This window comes from Cornus florida, unplaced genomic scaffold, assembly GCF_030987335.1.
Source record: "Cornus florida cultivar Cherokee Brave unplaced genomic scaffold, ASM3098733v1 CherokeeBrave_3.0.0_Hap2_Chr11, whole genome shotgun sequence".
In the NCBI taxonomy this organism is placed as follows: Eukaryota; Viridiplantae; Streptophyta; class Magnoliopsida; order Cornales; family Cornaceae; genus Cornus; species Cornus florida.
Window position 1 is genome coordinate 36768450 of NW_026775581.1, and position 16328 is coordinate 36784777.

General features: G+C 33.4%; 1 pseudogene; it reads right to left on the reverse strand.

Annotated features, from left to right (window-relative positions):
• Positions 1–688: 688 nt before the first annotated feature.
• On the reverse strand, positions 689–5262 carry LOC132280963 (annexin D5-like; annotated as a pseudogene).
• Positions 5263–16328: the final 11066 nt, after the last annotated feature.

Sequence of the window (16328 nt, forward strand, 5' to 3'; positions counted from 1 at the left end):
TACTTATCAATTTTTGGCAAGTTATTTTATATGCCTCACCCGGTAGACTCGATCTCAATCTCGACCTAAACCTTTGCTAAATACTTAAAAATAAAAAATATTTTACCTAAGACTGGAAAATCTTTTCTGAGAAAATTATTTTAGCATTTTCTCTTTCTTCTCTGTGATCACTGTGAGGAAAAAAACCAAAAACCTTATTACCACAAAGACTTGTTTGCGGCTAATGTAAGTTTTTTATATCACAAAAAACATAATAAAAAAATAATTTGTAGTAAAATTGAGAATTTGTTGCCACGACAATATTTGTGACAAAACTATGGCTCAAGTTCAACAAAATAATTTTATGGCAGAAGGTATGGTTTTCTGGCACAAGAAAATTCGTGGCCAATATAGTTCTTTTCGCGGGAAAAAGCATAGTTTGAGCATTGAAACATATGGACTCACTCAAATCCTAAACCTGAGTTGAGTTTGTTAAAAAAACTTCTTGTTTTGAATTTAAAAGGTTGCAACTCCATTGAGTTGCATTTTGTTGTCCTTTATAAGCAGTAGACAACTATACAAAGTTCCCACAAATGCATAACAAAGCAACGAGTCTGTAATAACTTGTGTATTCAAATTGAAAGTTGTCAACTCCATAGAGTTGCACATTGTTGTCCTCTGTAAGCAGCACATAAGTATCATGTGACGTTTAATGGTTCGGACCCAGAAGGAAGAGAAGGAATGTCCTGTAATGGCCCGATGTTTCTGAGTGAACTGCATCATTCAATGGCTTCCCGTATTTCTTGTGGTACTCCGCCTTTATATACTGCATATCAATCTCAGACCTCGTCGCGATTACCCTTATGAGTGTCGTGTCATCGGTGCCCAAGCCTTTCATTGCCTTGTGTAGTACCTACAAAGTTTCCGAAGAGATAAGATGCATGCAACTTTTCGTTTAGTTATGGTTATAAAACAAACTCCAAATATTGAAAGAGAGTGCATGTATCCTCCTCAAGTTCACAATTATAATCTCGACACATTAGCTTATTTGTTATTTTTTTGGATGGTAAAGCAACACACACACACTTTTTTGCCCACGACCAGGCTCGAACCCCGGCCCCTCCCCTCTTCTTTGAAGATGAGGAGGTTATACCATTAGGCCAAAGGCCCTTTGGTTTAGCTTATTTGTTTCCACCAAGTAAAGTTGAGAAATAGTGCACCATTGCTGTTTGACGAAAATATCAGGCAATGGTCTACCATGTCATACTGACTTTGGGTCTTAACTCCCAAGCACTAGGTCAAGGTTCGAGACCGGTAGAGAAAAAGAAAGGAAAAAAAACATATATCTATAGATAAGGCAAATGCTGATCCTTCAAGCTACTTAGAAATAGAGGACTATATGAGAGGACCAAAGCTTAAATAACCAGCCTAGTTTTCAATTACTAGAGCTTTCCGTTAGGAAAAAAAAAAAATCATTTATCTTGTTCCCGAAAGTCAAAAATACTTTTTCTTTTACCTATTTCCTTTTGGCTTAAACTCATCCTTTGTTCATATTGGATCATTATTTTGTAAGCAAATTATGTTCTAAATGGTAACCTCACTAAACCTGCTGATTGTAGGTCCACATCTCACAGGAAATTGTTTTCTGAATAATTATTTGCACTCTTTATTGATACGGAGTATTTGATAAATTCAAGATCGGTAATTGTCTGACCACTATTAATCAATAAAGATACGTCAGTCACAACTGGTACCACTGTATAAAGCTTTTCTTTTCACAACATAGAAAACATTTTCATGGCAACAAATGGCGCCCTAGAAATACAAGGCCATTTTATTTTACCCTCCAAATACTCACAAGTACTGCCAGTTTTCCAGATCATTTCTGAATATATATTCATAGTATCCAAATGCGGGAAGAAAAAAAATACTTGAGAATGTGTGAAAAGTACCTTTGCAAAATGCTTTGCAGGATTCTCTGCACACTATAGGATGGTCAAAAGGGCAAGCTCGAATATCCCTGAAGTTTCGCTCTTCACTGCCTATCATAATTTCAACGTGTTTAAGCATCATAAAGAGAATTTCATATGCAGTGAGAGATGACAAGGACATCAAGGGGATATACACCTTTTTCAGTGAGTTCCCATTCATGTTATGGTAAGCAGAGTTGATAGCAACCAAATGTGCTCGGCTCCGTTCACTAAAAATGCGGATAAAAGTTTTCTCATCCGTTCCAATTTTTTTCTCCCCCGCTTTAAAGAGAGCCTTTGCATCCTTTTCAGCCATCTCCTTGTCAACTTCAGTGCCTTCATAACGTGACGTGCTCACATATGCAAGCAAAAGCTACAAGTATTTCACTTCAAGATATCACTGAACTTCATCTTTTTCCAAGAACACAAAGAAGGTCAAATTCTAAAACAAGAGATACTAAAAATTAATCAAAATAGTGACCAGTGTTGTAGTTCACCATTTTTTCATATACAACCATTGCTGACAAGAAGAAGACACTAAAATTGAAACACAGCACAAATAATAAGAAATAATTGATGGTGGAGGCAGTGATGGTGAATGAGACGTTGAAATTGACATGTAAGGGGTAGTGCTAGTAGTGGTAATGGTAGTAACAGCTGCAGAGTGGCTGTGACGAGGATGTTAGCTGTTGTCAGAGGTGGGGTGGCAGTGGTGCCATTGTCAATTGTTTCTCGGCCAAAAATGGAGAGTTAATGGTATGATATGTGCACGACTTGGTTTACAAGGCATAAAACATTTGGTTAGTAAATAATTTATAGACAAAAGATTATGGTGGAGTTCAGAAATTAAGCGGAGATGTTGAGATATTGAGAATGATTTCATCATTATAACAAAAACTACACAGAAATAAACAGTGTTTTATATAAGTTACAAGTTTATTACAAAATTATGTTATAGGATAGTGGCAACTGTGAGAAAAGCAAGAAACTCAACGTGCTAAACCTTAAGAATGCTAATTCAAGTCTAAGAGCAACTATTTCGTGCAAATAATGCCAAATTAGCCAGATTATAACACAAGATAATTGGCTTCAATTGCCAATGAGGACTGCTTAAAAGCAAATGAAATTACCAATAATTTTTTATGGTAAAAGTAGAACATAGCTTACTAGTTTGCAGTACCTATACAAAATCAGTTCCCTTGTGCAGAAGCCCTCGGGTACTTGCTTATTGTATATATCATCATATTACTCTATGATTGCACATGCATGTGCAAACAAAATGAACACGCACGCTCGCACACACATTCAATAATGTAAACTCAAAAGCACACGCATACAACTGCGTCCCATGTATATATTTTGTGAACTCACCATGTTCAAACTATGTCCCAATAGAGAAATGACACTAGTGTGTTTTAACAAATAACAGGTTAGCTTATAGCCTATTAGTTTCTTAGAAATCCAAATATGAGTAAATTATCTAGTAAGAGTATTATGCGAGAAGAGGTTCAGCAACAAGGCTGTATTTATCCAAAGCACCCCTATCACCTATCATAGCCTGAATCTCAATGAAGATTAACTGAGACAGAAGAGAGAGGTAGGTTACCTTTTTATGATCCCCAGAGGCCTGTCTTTCAATAATAAACAAGGCTGTATTTATCCAAAGCACCCCTATCACCTATCATAGCCTGAATCTCAATGAAGATTAACTGAGACAGAAGAGAGAGGTAGGTTACCTTTTTATGATCCCCAGAGGCCTGTCTTTCAATATCATGTTCAAGGTAAACTCAGACAGAAGAGAATGGTAGACTTGCTTAAAAATCTGTATCTGGGATGGAGTCCGAGAACATATCACGTCAGTGGCAGCTTCAAGATTCATGGAGTCCCCACTTAATGCCTGCTTTAATATAATTGCATCCCGTCCCGCTGGATCATGCATCCAGAGTAAAACTGCAGTCTTATTGGTAGAGAAGATTTTATCAAATTCTGATTTCGGGGATGGGGTAAGAATCAGGCTTTATAAATTTGTTCTGAACAAAATGAATAAGTAACCGCTATGATTGCTTGTAGTGGAGCAGAAACATTGGGTTTTTTTCCTCTAAACTATAAATCTATAGGTTGTCAATGGATTAATAGCCCATGAGAAATCATGCAATAGAAATCATATTGATACCTCTAGTTTGCCACTAAGCTCTGAAGACAACCGTTTAAGAAGGTCATCAGAATACAGTTTTCTGTATTCTTGTTGGATGAGTGCACGCTGTGTTGAATCACGATGGGCAAGAATATTGATCACTGCTGCAGTGTCACAGCCGAATCCTGGAGATGATAAAACATAAAATAAATAAAAAATAGGGAAAATCTATTAAATAATACTAACTGTTAGGTCATAGGACTTGATTAGAAGTAGAGTCTATTTAATTTTTTTGTTTTTAGTTTAGATAGAGTTTTATAAGTCATTATCAAGTTATCAATAGAAGTCCGCTGGGTTCATGTTGATTGATTAACATGTTCCTCAATTGTTTTCAGAATAAAACACAAACCCCATTCTCTATACAAACTTTGGTTTGTCTAGAAATCCTATCATCTCATTAACCCTATATAGACATAGAGACATAAGCTAGAGAGTATTTGAGCATATTTCAGAGCATATTTTTCTTTAAGCACTCATCAATCTTATTGAAGAGTTCAACACCAAACAATCTTTTTCAAGACCAAACAATCAATCAACCAAGATTGGAATGGACGACTAGTTTGGAGATCAGAATTGCTTTGAAGAAGCACATTCATAACGAGCGATGTATGTTGATGGATCTTGTTCAAGGTTAGGTGATTGAAGCTCTCATCTATACGGGAGTGGTTTCTAAGATGATGGTGAACGGTTTCTGAACATCGCTCCACTAGAAACCAAGATCGTAGAGATGTGTATACTTCATCTCTGCAACGGAGGCTGTTGGAGGGGGAGTAACTTTAATATTTAAATCCTTCAACACAACCCCTCACTTGTGGCCTTCTTTTTGGTCCAACACATGGTGATGGTGAGGTTTGAACTCGAGACCCTGTGATACTATGTTAACAACCATTTAAACCCAAAGCTTAAGCTATTAGAGAGAGTGTAACTTTAATGTTTAAATCCTTCAACATGAGTTGTTAGCCTAGTTTAAGTATCTCTTTGGTATAGTGGATTTTGTTCTGCTAGACTAGGTCCTCATTGTTAAAGCTACCATCAAGTACTTTCACTCCCCCTGTAGGTCTAGATCACGGACCTTGAGCAAACTTTATATCAGAGCCAAGGGTTTCAATCCTTACCCATCACTAACAAAACTCTATTACACATAGGGCGAAATAGTGCAGCAAAAACTCAAATTTGTCCCATTAGAGACTCGAACCTTCAACCTTCCATTGGAAGGAGAAGTTGATACCACCTCAACTAAGCAACATCACTAAGCGCATCTGCCAAGAGAGATTAAAGGGAAACAAAGATTGTAAATTCCCTCAAACAACAAATCCTATCACAAAACTAATTTTACAATGACAACAGGCCAGACAAATAACTTTACATTTTACATAGAGCTAGTCAACGATTCACATGCATAGCATGTCAAGGGGTTTAATAACCAACCCATCATATATATATAGCTTTTTTTTTTTTTTTTTTTTTTTTTTTTGGTGGGGGTGGGGGATAAGAATCAATCCGTAATGTTATTAGTACAACAACAATCTAAGCCTTCTCCCCTACTACTTGGGGTCAGCCCGTAATGTTATTAGTATAGGGAAATAAATCCTCGGGTGGAGGAAAGGAACAAAGAAAATAAGTAAATTGATAAAGAGAAAACTTGAACATGTTAGTTTAAGCTCAATCTGATACATGTGGAGAAAGAAAAGAAGACAGAGAAAAGTAATACATGGAAAGTTGAGACAAATGGCCCAACCTATTGCCATGATCTTAAATGCTCTTCCAAAGGCACGATGACAAATTTTCTAAACAAGACTAAATTAATTCACTCCTAACATCATTGCAAACAAAAGTAATACTATTCGTTTTTCCACACACACTTGTAATACTTGAACAAGAACTTAAAGTTAGGATCCTGGCTGATTTAATTATAAATCCTTCACATAAGAAGCTCTCATTCAAACTTGTACACACATGAAAGAGTCAATGCAAAAAAATTCTATTCCAAGAAAAATACATATGCTCAGAACTTTAATAATGGATATCCAAAAGAGGCTCAAGATGCAAAATGTCTAACGTAAGTACAAGTTTATGTGTGTGTATATATATGTCGAAGATTACAATAAAGCATTAGAGAATTTGTCTTCAAGTGGATTAAACATAAATGTTTCACTGTATTACAGAGCTGCACAATTGTTTATGTATTTGGAGATCATTGCACTCTTAACAGACATGGCATTCATATGTTTAGTTTTCATTTTTATACATAACATAATTGTTAAAAAAAAGTAGATGGAGTTAAAAGGTGAGACAACATAGTTTCATATTCATCATCTGAATAATTTAATAAAAGATGTCCATCTCACTGAATTAAAGAGTAGTGACTAAACATTTTACAGCTTATCAAAACCCTTCTCCCAAAAACATTGCTCAAAATCAATTTTCAAATACAAATCTTTCATCATGGGTTGTAACATAGTGGTAAATTTTTTTACCATCCCAAGTAAATGGTCGAGGGTTCAAATCCCTGTGTAATATATATATATATATATATATATATATATATATATGGTGCATTTTCATTGGGTGGATATAAAAATGACGTCGTATACCCAACTCACTAGGTACGTAATCTAATGATTGGATTTAAAAAAAAAAAAAAAAAAAAAAAAAAAGTATGCAAGAGTAGTTCTTCTTATATGTGTAACTTGAACACGCCCCATTATGCATAAACATATGTAAAGCTTCACAATAGGTACATATACATAATTAATGGAGATGAATCGAGTATGGGAAACAATTACCACATAAGCCATGACATTCCTGAAAAATCCTCGTAGTTAAGATCATTGCAAAGGAAGAAAAGGAGGCATAAGAAAAAAGTGAATTTATTACAATCTATTTAAAATTAGGGTAAAGTACAAAAAAAAACCCCTTTCAACTATTGTCATTTTGCAAATAACCCCCTAAAGTATAGATTTGTTGCAATTAAGGACAAACTCATTGCAAAAGACTATTTTACCATTTCTCATTGATTATTAAATTATTTTTATTATTTTTTCTCTTATCTAATTTTAAAGACTGTTATTATATAATTTACCTTAATTTTATTATTAGTACCAATTTATCATAAAAATGTAAAAATAAATAAAATTTGGTAACTTCGATTTTCTAAAATGATTAACTTATTATTAAACTTTATTATTTATAATAAAACTTATTATACTCAGTTAAACCTTTTTATTATCAAAAAATACCTCCTTTTCAAACAATATATTGATGAAAAATTAATAAATATAACTAAACTAAAAAATACAATCTTTTCATGCAATATAGTCATTTAAAGTTAAGAAATTAATTAAATTGTTTTAAAATTTTCTACTTAACCTTTTTATTCAAACAATTAATTTCATAAATTAAAGGTAAATTTATGCAAATTTAATAGAAAATGTGCCATCAAATAATATGATTTTTTTTTTCATAATTTATTTCAATATGAAAATTAGATTAAGTGTAATTCAATAATAAAGGGTATTATGATTCTTTAATGAAATATAGTTTAGGCGTTAGGTATTTTGCAACAAAATGTAATAGTTCAAGGGTATCATGCACAAAATATATTTCAATGGGTTATTTACAAATTCAAACATAGTTCAGGTTTTTTTTTCTCTCTTCTCTCTCTCTCTTCTCTCTCTCTCTCTCCCTCTGTGTTGGTTTTGAATTATCTCACCGATGTCTTTTGTCTGGCAAGTCAATAGGATGGCAGATTATTTATTTGAATTGCATTATATATATATATATATTTCATGTAGATGCCACCAAAACAAAGAAACCAACAACTTTTTTAATTATTCGATTTGACTTCTATAAAGAAACCAACTACTTTTTTAAATGCAGTTTCATAAAACTATACTCCCACCTTCCCATAACATGGAGGTGATATTTTATTCCGATCACTTAACTATGGTATTACTTCTCCACTTTAACCAGAGGGAAGAGTTTTAAGTTGAAAAAAAAAAAAATTGTGTAAGTTTATTTTTTGTTAACTTAAAATAAAATAAAAATTATTTTTTAAAATTTGAAAGTTAAATATATAGTAATTAATCTTTTTTAATTACTATTTTACTTCATTTTATATTACACTTATATAATACGCAAATTTATTAAATACAATAAATTAGATAATAGCTTTTTCTATTAATGTTGAGTACAACCTTTTTTTTCCTTATATTTTTAGGTAAACACGCTCATTATTTACAACAAGTAAAGATCCGCAATTGTTTTGGAAAGGGGTCATTGGTCTTGGTTATTGAATATGATTTTTGAACAATACTTCCTTGCCTTGGGAGAAGACAAGTCACCTACGATAAATGTGACACAACTTACAATTGATTGGGTACAGACAAAAATAAAGAGATGTTACCCTAAAAAAAAAAAAAAGAAAGAAAAAAAGAAAAGGGAGTACATTAAGCAACACATAACATCCATTAAGCAACACAATATACACATAATATTAGTCTATTTGGTACAGGTACAGGTACAGGTACAGGACTTTAGTCTATATATTAATAATAGGTCTGTTTTCACTTTTTTGCTTATGTTTTGACTTGGTTATAAATACACACAATTCTATTGTTATCAATATACACATAATATTAGTCTATTTGGTACATGTACAGGTACAGATACAGGTACAGGACTTTAATCTATATATTAATATTATCCTTTTGACACAGAAATGACTTTAGTCTATATATTAATAATAGGTCAGTTTTCACTTTTTTGCTTATGTTTTGACTTGGTTATAAATAAACACAATTCTATTATTATCCATTGAATGCGAAGATAATATATCACAAATATATTAATTCAAATGTAAGTTAGTGAATTCTTTGTATTCAATATTCAATTAAATAAGCAACCCTTAAATACATAAATCACATGTTGACTTCGCCTATAAATTCACACAATTCTATTATTATCTATTGAATGCGGAAAATAATATATCACAAATATATTAATTCAAATGTAAATTGGTGAATTCTTTATATTCAATATTCAACCCTTAAATATATAAATCAGATTTAAATAAATAATCTATTTATTCAAATAAGTTTACTTGCTTTTATCCCTTAAGCACATGTATGTGATGATTTCATCATATTGAACATTCAAGCATATATTATTCACATTGAATATATAAGCAATTAATATGGACGATAAAGTAAATAGAGATTGAGACTTGCACACAAGATTTATGAAGAAAAACTTATCCTAACGGTAGATTAAAAAATCCCGGGACTTAGCACAGCCAAGAAAATCACTATAAAGAAGGAGATTATAACTAGTCCAGTTCAACATAATGAACACCAGCTAACCTCCATATTCAACAAGATACCAAACCTTCAATTTTCATACATATTGCAGTTGACTACTCCACCTGTCTCATCCAACCTGGCTCTTACCAAAGCACTTTAGAAAATCTTCAAGTATCCTCCAGCCAACTCATCTAACCGCTACATGATCCCATTGATCCACATCAATCCCATCACACATAGCTTCCTCACCTCGGACTTGTTCCGTCAACCAATCTATCCATCACTTGTTTTTAGTATGATTTAGCTATGAGAATATGCACTTCTCGGCCTTGTGTTAATGTTGAACTTTCAGGTCATACTGCAACAATAATTATCAACATAATGAATACATCACAATCACCATATATGTAATGCAATGTGTATGATATATATGATTGATGCAAAAATAAAATCACAAAATATATATGGTGTAAATTATATATCTAATGTGGTGCCGTCAACTAGCATAAGAAATATCTCTCATACAAACTCTCTTATGGATGCACACAAGTAGAACTCTCACACGGAATACTTGTGGATAAATAAACAAACAAACAAACGTTTTTTGCGATAGTAAGCACTCTAGGGTCGTAGGTATATTTTTTTAGCACATAGTCTGTATTCTCAAACCTTGTATATATAGAGAACAATACTTGCTTCCCACTCAAATGTCTTGGTCTCCAAGTACACTTATTTTTCAAGTCATATTAGATACAAATTGAAAATAAAATACAATATAAGAAAATATAATTCTAGAGGAATTTATCATGTACGTATCTTTTCTTCTGGAAAATATTTTAATCTTGACCTAGTAAAATATTAGAAAAAGATAAAGTAAACTCAATTAGGAAATTAAGTTTAATACTTAAAATGTTTCTGTCGATCTTATTGTTTAAGCATTCGATTGATCGAAAGTGTGCATAGTTTGATCGATGTCCTCGGGATAGTCTGTCGATCAAAGTTGTGAAGGTGTTAGTCTATCGAGAAGTGCAGGGGTTCGATTGAGACAATTTCAAATTGCTATTTTTGACTTCTTTGACTTGAGATCGACTAAAATAATTTAGCACGTGTTTTAATAATAGATTGTGTAACGTGCTAGAAGGTTCTAGAAATATATTTTCTTCATGCATACTTATATTTAGTGTATAAGGTAACTTAGAACTTAACAAAATAGTATGGATGCAATCTTTCAGAAAACTTTTCCTTCATGCTTAAGAAAATGCTAAAATATCAATATGAAAAGTATTAGCATTCTTAGCAAAACTAATCTTAAGCAATATTTACCTTCTATATATTTTTAAGAGGACATATATGTATATATATTTATTACTATATATTTAGTACAAATCTCTAGTGTTGGGGGAAAAATTCACGCCTTCCGATACGACACCGTTTTCCTGCAAAGAAGAGAGTAGAAGATCGATAAATCTTGACGGCACCGGTGTGGTGCCTGCTAAGAGCTCTCCGACGATCAAGCTAGTCACCGAAGGTCTAAAAGAAAAGTAGGGATTTAATAATTGTTTTTTTGTCTTACCTTTATTGACTGGTAGGATCTCATTTTTATAGTCGTTCTCCCTCAATTCATTTGCAGGACCAGAGGAGATCCGTTTGTGCAAGATCAGAGGAGATCTGTTTGTTGCCAGATTTATCGGGGATATGATTTAACCCTTTTGACTTCCTCAAATTGTGCTAAGGTTATCCTTACCCTGTTAAATCACGTCATATTTCATTATCCTTGATAATGAAATATTATCATTCTTATCTAATGGAAATATCATCGTTCGAATCTCGGAGGAGGTCTAGCGGTTGGTCAACACTTAGTTGCCTCTATCGTTAGGTTAAGGTAGGTTAGGTTTATTTTTCCCTATCAATTGCCCCTCATTCCCAAGCTTGCTTGTAATGACCCGGTCATTTTCCTTCCTTTTCTTTTCTCAAATTTTTTCGAATATTTTTGTTCCGTTGATCTTTTCTCTAATGGTATTTGAAACTTTTTTCTTTGGATTGACAACTTCCTCTGAGAATCGAGTCATTTCCATATTTTCACTTTTGGGACACTATTCACTTTTTGTCTTTTTCCCTATTCTGACTTTTCCTCGTTTGTCACTTTATTGGCATAGCCTCACTTTTTGTGTTCGGAGTTGGTTTCTGACTTCATATATCTTCATTCTAAGTGGTTTCCACGAAATACGTATCTTTACGTTTGCAGAAAAGTACTCTGATTGCTCTCGGTGTCTATAGGGGCATGGATACATAGTTTTTCAAAAACTTTTTCTTTTATTGGGGTGTTTTTCGTAAATATCTTTTGAAGATATTTTATTTCAGGAGTTTTTAAGAAAATATTTTTAGAAGATATTTTCATTCTGGGCTAGTTGTGCAGTTTTCACTTTTTAGAAAGATCATTATGCAATTAATGAAAGTTATTGCTAAATGCCTTGTTTTGAGCCTGGATCCTCATATGAGATTCATTTTTACTTTTCGTCGAGTCGTGTACTCTTAGAATTCCTTTCTGGTCATTTTTCTCCAATTTCAGAGTTTCTGGCTATGGTTACATCTGAACTTGTTCGGACATAACTTTCTGCTTGAGACTCAGTTTTTGACGCCGTTTCTTTCGTTGTTTATATTTTCTCATTTCGGTTCTTTTTTATTCACGAAGTTTTGTCGTTTGAGCGGGTCTGCTCAAATTTCACTTTTCCAGACCCAGCGGGGCCCGTTCGGGATACTTTTAGAGTTTTACTATAAATAAAATGCCTTAAAGTGAAAAATCACTTTTTCACCTTCTTCCTCCCTCTCTTGGGCGGATTCCATGGCAGCCATGGGCTGCCACCTTCTCTCGCTTCTTTTGGATTTCCTCCCTTTGTTAAAAAGTCGTAATGCATTTGTGTTTTATGTTTGTCTTGACTACGCGCATCTTTTTCCCTTATTAGAATCCGTTTTTGGCCATTTTTGAGTTTGGGTTTGAGGCCAAGTTAGGATTTTGGTATGTTCTCTTTGGAGTTTTATGTTCATCATGTTGTCCCTAACAAAACCCCGAAGTATCGTCGGATTCGGAGCGGTTTCATTTTGGTGGGGATTTGAGATTTCATCTCAAATGGAGGTAGGATATGTTATAGTTTCATATTAATGTTGTATTGATGATTTTAGAAAGTTTTACAACTTGTTTGCATGCCTTGTATCAAATCTAGAAAATTATTAATATTTATTATTTTATATAAGATTTAATTTACAAAGATGTATATAGCTTAGAATTGAATTGTGGTATGATGATAAATTATGTTTTGATATGTTTGTTCACATATGAAATTGAAATTATTTTAATAGGAATTGCACTTTTTATTTAATAATTATCTTTTGTGAAAGTTTAATTATCATGGACGTACCTTGCATGAAATTAACTTGTGATATGCTTTTAAATTAAGTCTTGACATGTCTTTTAACATACTTTAATTTGAGAGTTGAAAATCTAGAGATTTTAATTAAAAGGATTAATTAAAATCTATTTAGTGGTTCTATTGGCTTAATTAAGTTTTTAACTTGATATTTGTAATGACTAGGACTTATTTACTAGCATATATTAATTTGGGGCCATTTAGAGTTGTTTTAGAAATTAGAGATTTAATTATCATGATTTAATTAAATTCTATTTAATTGTTCCATGGATTGAATTATGTTTTAGAAGTTATTTCTATGTATAAATCATGGATTTAGACTTGTTGTGTTTTCACTTGATTATGTCTTAAGCATTAAATAACATGGTTGTTATGTTTATATTCATGAGAGCATGTTTCTAATACTGAATATATTGTCGTCTTGTGTAATGAATTGCACACTTTAAATTTGACATTATATATGCCATTTTAGAATTGAAACTCTAAGGCATGGATTGTGTAGTTTTAACCTACTTGTGCATGGAAGGTGATTTCGTGCATTATCTAAATTGTGTATAAATTATGAACTTACTTATTGATTTTGGAATCGCTTGGGACATTGTTTAGAATTGGTGGCTAGGGTTTGGCTCTAGTACGGGGACAAGAGTCCTCTAAGTCAATTATTCGCGCATTGGGTAGGCTGCCCAAGAGTTAGTAGCCCAAAAGTAGCCCTATGTCGGTCTGATCCGAATGATGTCCAAGTATATCCACTTTTGCTAATTTTGCACTTTTAGATTTCAAGTTAATAACTTTAAGAATCTATGTCTTGATGTGTGATATTAGAAATTCTAATTATGCTAAATTGTTATATTTAGTTATTTTCGCACTTTTAGATTTCAAGTTGATAACTTTGAGAATCTATGTCTTAATGTGTGGCATTAGAAATTCTAATTATACTAAATTGTTATATTTAGTTGTTTTCATACTTTTAGATTTTAAGTTGATAACTTTGAGAATCTATATCTTGTTACTTTGTATAACATGCTCCTATGTTGTTGAAATTGAATGAAGGATGTGTTTTATGCTATAAATGATATAAGGTAGCTTAGGATGATTCCTGAGTCTCACTCATGACATAGACGTTAAGAGGCATGATCCCTTGAATTGTTTTACTTTAATGTGATAAACTTGTAAAACATTGGGTCTTTGCATGCTATAAGTAGCTTTACGTCACTCACCCCAAAGTTACCGGGGGTATTGTTCAGGTACATGATTCAAGATTTTGAGATTTGCACTTGCCTTGGGTGATTTGGAGATTTGAAGTTTCTTTTAAAGTATTCTTGTTCATATGCAAGTGTTAGCATGTTTAAGTTTTGTTATAAAGATGTAATGCTTAATTAGGTTCAATTATGCATTTTTTGCCTTATGATATGTAAAGTGTACTTAGATACACTATTTGGAACCTATTTGATATGTATGACATGAGGCCAAAGGCCATAAACCTTAAAGTTCAAGTGTATGCATTTAAATTCCAAGTCTTGCCTTTGTGATGTAATTTTTCCTAACTTTGAAGTTTTGGCATGTGATTTGGAGTAAATGTTATATAATGAGGCCATGGGCCATAGTAACACACTTCAATACTTAAAATACATTTGTTGGCATGCTTACATGGCTTAAAATCTTGTTTTTGGACCAAATTCATGTTGGGGTTTGAGGCTTGGGTGAAGCCTCAACATTTCTTGTGCATAACAAGTCTTACAGCAACTTTTCAAGTCATTTTGGTTGTCTAAAATACCATTTCGGTCGACTGATGGCTTTTGAAAACTTCATTGCACAGTAAATACTCATTCCAGTGGCCAAAATCACTGTTTAGGGTCATTTCGGTTGACTGATGCCTTATTTCGGTTTACCGAAGTAACCTCCCCTCAAAGATATGTTTTCAGGAAAGTTTCTGTCCAGTTCAGTCATCCGAAACTCCATTTCGGTCGACCGAAATAGCCTTCACTCATCAGCCTTCCAGATTTTGATTCAACATCGTTGTTCCGACTTCAAACAGTAATAACTTCTTCATTTCTAATCCAAATGGAGTGATTCTTGAGCCTAAACTCAAAGATTTTGAGTCAGATTTCCAATGGTACCCATGCTATTCTTATATTCAAATTACAGTGAGAGTTATTCATATTTTAGTGACATAGTGTCAGCTTTTGTTTAAACCGGGAATGGGTATCTTGTGGAATTCTTGGCCAAAGTTCTTAGAGCCTCTTAGAATGTTGTGAAATAACTAGATTAGGTTATATTCACCTTGTTTGACTTGTTTAGAGTCAAGTTTCTCTTTTTATTTCTAAATCAACCATTTTGCCCTTTATTAACAAATTTTACAGGTTTTGACTCTCGTTTGCTCATCCGCCTTTCTTTGAGTTCCGTGACTTCATGGAAGGTCACATTGGTGTCTTGGGGATGATGTATATCTTTATAGACTTTGGTTTTATCTTTTGCTTTCACATTTCGGATCCGTCATCGGGTCAACTTTCGGATCATCACTAACGCACCGGGTTGAAAAACTTAGGCCATCACATTGCTCGTCTAGCTTTGAGAATGTGAAATTATTATTATTATTTTTATTTTGCCCTTGTCACTGTTCCCTCGGGAATAGTGCAGCTGGTACTGTTCCATTGGGAATAGTATTTTTTTTATTTTTATTTTGCCCTTGGCACTGTTCTCTCGGGAATAGTGCCACGGGTATTGTTCCCTCGGGAATAGTATTTTTTTTTTTTTGCCCTTGGTACTGTTCCCTCAGGAATCGTACCGCGGGTACTGTTCCCTAGGGAATATTTATTTATTTATTTATTTTTTTTTTTGGTACCCTTAGATACTCTTCCCTTGGGTAATGTTTCCTTTGGTACTCTTCCCTTGGGTAATGTTCCCTTGGGTAATCTTCCCTTAGGTACTCTTCCCTTGGATAACCTTCCCTTGGGTACTCTTCCCTTGGGTAATGTTTCCTTGGGTACTCTTCCCTTGGATAATCTTCCCTTGGGTACTCTTCCTTTGAGTACTCTTCCCTTGGGTAATGTTCCCTTAGGTACTATTCCCTTAAATAATTTTTCAATGGGTAATGTTTCATTGGGTACTCTTCCCTAGGGTATTCTTCCCTTGGGTAATCTTCCCTTGGGTACTGTTCCCAATGGTGGAATTAGTACAGATACCAAATCAAGGTTCTATTTTGGAAAGGCATGGATTCAAACACATAGTCAATGACTCTTAATGATGGAAAACTGAATTTTTCTTTTGAAAATTCAATATACTAGTTGGAAACTTTATGGGTTTCAGTCAGCCCATCCCTTTGACATGGGAATAAATTTTACTAACTTCACTCAGCTCGTTACTCCTTTAATAATGGAACGAGCTTTACTCAGCTCGTCCCTTTAGTAAGAGAATTAAATTTTACGAGTTTCACTCAGCTCGTCCCTTTAATAAGGGAATT